This window comes from Myotis daubentonii, chromosome 3, assembly GCF_963259705.1.
Source record: "Myotis daubentonii chromosome 3, mMyoDau2.1, whole genome shotgun sequence".
Lineage (NCBI taxonomy): Eukaryota > Metazoa > Chordata > Mammalia > Chiroptera > Vespertilionidae > Myotis > Myotis daubentonii.
Genome location: NC_081842.1, coordinates 73,702,641 through 73,708,172, shown reverse-complemented (window position 1 = coordinate 73,708,172; position 5,532 = coordinate 73,702,641). Strand labels below are relative to the sequence as shown.

At 42.9% G+C, this 5,532-nt stretch overlaps 1 pseudogene; it reads left to right on the top strand.

The window, feature by feature from the left end:
* The first annotated feature begins 796 nt into the window (after positions 1-796).
* On the top strand, positions 797-1,776 carry LOC132229290 (RNA-binding protein PNO1-like; annotated as a pseudogene).
* Positions 1,777-5,532: the final 3,756 nt, after the last annotated feature.

Below are 5,532 nucleotides of genomic sequence, written 5' to 3'. Positions count from 1 at the left end.
TACACTAGAGGTCTGGTGCATGAAATTTGTGCACTGGTGGGGGGGGGTTGTCCCTCAGCTCAGCCTGCACCCTCTCCAATATGGGACGCCTCAGGGGATGTCTGACTGCCGGTTTAGGCCCAATCCCTGTGGACATCCCTTTCACAATCTGGGACTGCTGGCTCCCAACTGCTCGCCTGCCTGCCAGCCTGATTGCCCCTAACCGCTTCTGCCTGCCAGCCTGATTGCCCCTAACCGCTTCTGCCTGCCAGCCTGATCACCCCCTAACTGCTCCCCTGCTGGCTTGATCAACACCTAACTGCTCCCCTGCCGGCCTGATTTCCCCCAACTGCCCTCCCCTGCTGGCCATCTTGTGATAATGTGGGGGTGGCCATCTTGTGACACAAGGGTGTGAGGGTCAATTTGCACATTACCTCTTTATTATATAGGATTTTATTGACAACAGTTAAAACACATCAGCTTTTATCCTTTAGTTGCCTCCACAATCTCTTGGGAGCTTCTGGGAGGTATTTCACATTGATTCATGAATGACTACCTTCGCTGATGAGTTTATTCAAGAGCTACCCTGGTTGCATTAATAAGGTTGGATCTTCTATGAAGGAATCTCAGAATAGGGCTGCTTGAACCTCAATATCCTACACTGACTTGAGTCCAATAACTTTTCACTTAGTATTCTTCAAATCTCTTCTTTGCTAAACACATCCACATCCACCCCAGGACTCAGACATGTGTTTAATAAGAGTTATGTTGAGAGAGAAATGTAAAAAACAGATCATGGGGGCTGGAGATGCCTGGGATGGCAACCGAAATGGAGGCACAGAGCGCTGGGGCTGCGGATGGTTTCACCCAGGTCACCCACAAGGATAGTCAGAGTTCGAAGAAAGGGCAGGCTGAGGAGCTGTCCAAGTCGGGGAGGGCAGATGTGGGCTGCATGAACTCAGAGGAGGCCCCACTCAAAGGGGCCTGTCTTCCCACTCCTCTCAAGGCACAGGTTCCTGGATGGGAAAAAAGAAACAAGGAAAATTCCAGTCCCAGCTAACTGGCACCATTAAAAGACAAGTGGTTGGCCCTGGACATCATTTGGTTGGAGCATTCTTCATATAACTAAGGGTTTGGGGTTTGATTCCGCATCAGGGCACATAACCTAGGTTGCAGGTCCAATCCCCAGTTGGGGCATGTACTAAAGGCAACCAATAAATGTTTCTCTCTTCTTCATTTTCTCTCTCTCTCTCTCAAAACAATCAATTAAAAATAGATCCTTTGGCGAGGAATTAACAAAAAAAGAGAAAACTGCTTGAAAATATTTATTCCTATTGTAGAACATTTGGAACTTCAGATACACTTTAACTTGAAATCCAGGAATGTAGAAATCAGAACTTAAAAAGAACCTGAAAGGATGTTAGTGCTCTGACAAAAGCAGCTGATTTTGTGAAAGCCTTTATTTTGGGGTTTCAGGGGGAGGGCACCCTTGCCCTCATTAGGTTGGACCTCTTCTTAGAGTCTTTTAAAGTTACAGATGTGAAGCCCCTAAGAGAGATCACCTGTCAAGGGCAACAGGAAGAATTGCTGGCAAAGAAGAAGAAACCAAATTCACCACAAAGAATGTGACACCTAAGTGGGGATAGTTTCAGCCAATGTGAAAGTTCACATCCCTGGCTCTTTCCAAAACATCAAGATGGCAAGAACTCCCCTTTGCAACTTCCTCCTGGGAATCCTCCAGCAAAGATTTATGGCAATATTTGGGCCGTGGCTGGAAGAGCAGCAGATCGATTCTGATTACAAATAAGAGACTTTTTCTCTAATCTTTGGACTCCAGAGAAAAAGAGTTTACCCTCTGCAGGTGGTCACACAAAACCATGTGAAGAATTTCTAGTCACTTTAAGCCTCAGTCCCTTCTTTAGTTCTCAGCCAGAAGCATAAAGAGAAGAGTTTGATAGTGATCATTCAACAGCTTTGAGGATAATTTAATTATCAAAATTTAGTACCATTATTATACTTAAACATGCATTATAATTTATTTTCCATTTTAAATCACATGTAGCAGGTTAGCATAGTTTCTAATTCTCTCATTTGCAGGGAAAAATCTTATTTTTCTGTATGAATTTTTAAGTCGTTTACTTATAAACTTATAAATATTTCTTCTGAATGACTGTAATTAAAGAATTATCTCAGAAATAATTATTTCAGAAATCATTAACTCTCTGAATCATGACCCCTAATACTGGGTGCTATGTGAGTATTTTAGAATCAGGTCATAAGCAGCAGCTTGGCTACACTGTGTGACGCCAAAAGACTAATCTTTGTACCTGTTTGGCCACTTCTAAAATTAAAGACCTCTATCACAAGGTTGACATGAGGTAAAAAAGAAACAGATTATAGGTTCCTCCACTCAAACAATGTCTTCATTAATAGATCAAAATTAAATTCCCTTGAGAATAATTGTTCTCCCAAAGAAGACTCTTGGTCCCCCTGGAGAGAAACTTGTGGCAAACACGCCGATTTACCGTTTATACTCATCTTTTTAAGTCTCATTTTGACACAAGCTAGGGCACCACCTACACAAATAAGTGACATATGTCTTTGAAATTCTAGTCCAGGTGGGAAGCAGATCAGCACCTGGCTAGGCCATTTGGAAAAGAATTTTGCTGCAGCCAGGTTTTTATGGTAACTCTCATATCACAAAGTTTGAATGGAAGTTACTAAAGCCATTGTGAAGGCTACCTTGGCCAGCAGTGGCATGCTTGTGTAACCGGGTCTGTTGACTTTTGAATAACCAGATGAGATCTATACTTATTTTCTCCTCTTCCTCCTCTGTTTTAGTCTGTTCAGATTGCTATAATGAACTACCATAGACCTGGCTGAGTGGCTCCGTAGGTTGGAGTGTCAACTGATACACCAAAAAGGCGGTGGGTTCAATTCCCCATCAGGGTACATGGGTTGTGGGTTTATCCCTGGTGAGGGCACATTCAGAAGGCTACTGATCATGTTTCTCTCTCTCTCTCTCCCTCTCTCTCTCTCTCTCTCTCTCTCTCTCTCTCTCTCTCTCTCTTTCTCCCTCTCTGTCTTTCTCCCTCCTTCCCTCCCTCTCTTCCTCTCTCTGTAAAATCAATAAACATGTCCTCAGATGAGAATAAATAAATAAACAAACAAACAAATAAACTACCATAGATAGCTTATAAACAACAGACATTTATTTCTCTTAGTTATGGAGACTGGGATTCCAATATTCAGAGCAGCGTAGTCGAGTTCTGGTGAGGAGACAGCTGACTCCTCATTATATCTGTACATGGTGTAATAGAGAGAGAAAGCTGGTGCTCTCATGGCTTTTGAAAGGGCACTAGTCCCATTCATTAGGGTTCTACCCTCATGACCTCATCTAGTCCTAATTACCTCCCAAAGGCTCCACCTCCTGATACCATCAAATAACAAGGGGATGGAGTTCAACATCAGAATTTGAGGGAACACAAACATTCAGTCCATAACATCCTCTTTTCTCCTCCTTCTATGCCTCTTACTCTTTAAGGTAGAATTTATGTGGCAGCTTAAAAATCACTTTCTGATTCATTCATTCAGAAGAAAAATTATGGAGGGCCTATTATGTGCCAAGCACTGGTTCTAGGTTGCTGATGAGATATCAGAAAAGAAAGTGAATGAGGTCATTGAGTTGATATTCTAAAGCAGTGGTTGGCAAACTGCAGCTCGGCAAACTGCGGCTCGCGAGCCACTTGAGGCTCTTTGACCCCTTGAGTGTGGCTCTTCCACAAAATACCGACTTCTGCGCATGGGCCACGAAGTTTCAATTGCACTGTATGTGCGTGCTAGCACGTGTTATTTTGTGGTATTTTGTGGAAGAGCCACACTCAAGGGGTCAAAGAGCCCCATGTGGCTCGCGAGCCACAGTTTGCCGGCCACGGTTCTAAAGGAAAGGAGGGGAGGTTTGGGGATGGGAAAGGGAGAGACAGTGCATGTGTAATAGACAATACAAAAATAGGTAACCCAGGTTTATCTGACAGAGAACATGTAAGGAAGTACCATATCATAGTTCTGCCTGTAGTCTTAGCAGAATTTAACTTCAGAATTGAAATTGTCATTATGCCAGAGTTAGTCAATTATTTGCATCATTCTACCCTCTGCAACCTTAGGTGTTTTGATTCATGTCACATTGCAATATCAGGAACAGTTATTTATTTTTAACTTTATAAACTGGCCACTGCCACAACATGACTTTAAAGGTATGGTATTGGAGCAGTACAGTGGAGTAGAAAGGGCACAAGCTTCAAAGTTGGGGAGGTGGGGGTTCCAACCCTAATCTGCATCATGCTAGCTCTGTGCCCTTCAGAAAGTCATGAAACCTCGTCTTACCATCCACACTGTGAGAATAGGAACATTTAACTCAAATTTTTGTTATGCATGTCAAAATATTGATAAAATTAAATAATAAATCTTTACTTGGTTTGATTTAAGGAGTCATGGAAGTATAAATCTGGAGTCATTTTACAGTTTCCCCAAACAATAACTATCAAATGTCCCTTTTGATCTCCATTTCATCTAAGTACAAGCTCCTTAAAGATCTCTCAGCCCATCCTTATAACATTTCTTCGGGTTTTGTTAAGATGATCTCATATCTTATATTTCACCCTTTTCCACAAAAGCAGGACATACTACTGCCTGGTGTTGGGGGTGGGGAGGAAGGGGTGTGGTCTCCAGAGGCAGCACATCTAGATTTCAGTGGCAGTGATAGGAGGTGGGGAGACATCTGATCACTTGAGTGACCACAATGCCTGGTGGCAAATCCACCACTCTCTTTCTTTTAGTTGTTGCTATTTTCCTGTTGGACACTGGTTGCTTTTCAATTCCACCTTTGAAAGAGATATCAAGTGTTGGCTCCTTGTAGGATCTTAGGAGGGTACTTTGGGTCTCCCTCCACAGGGTCCCTTGGCTGGGAGACCAGGCTAAAGCCACGTCTAATACTTCCCACCTTAACATCAGCCATACCTGAGGTTTCCTCACCCAGAATGGTAATGGTACTTGCAACACAGCCTAAGTTACAGCCACAAATAGTGGTGTTTTCCAACACATAGGAAACTCATATGTCCTTATTAAATGTAGGAAATAGGACTGAACTTCTGTCATTCCACTAACATCTGTTATCTCTCTCCTGCTTTTAAAAATATATGTTTTTATTGATTTCAGAGAGGAAGGGAGAGGGGAAAGAGATTGAAACATCAGTGGAGAGAGAGAATTGTCAATTGGCTATTTCCTACATGCCCCCTATTGGTGATTGAGCCTGCAACTCAGGCATATGCCCTGACAGGAAATCAAACTGTGACCTCCGGGTTCATGGGTCAATGCTTAACCACTGAACAACACTGACCAGGCTCTCTCCTGCTTCTTTATTCAATTCCAGAACTACCAGGCAGTATGCTGGCTCAATGGTTCAGCAGGTTTCAGGAAGAAGTACATCAGTTGTAGATCTCATAGAGAGGAAATAACTCAGGCATTCACTGATAGCACCCACCCAACATACCAATT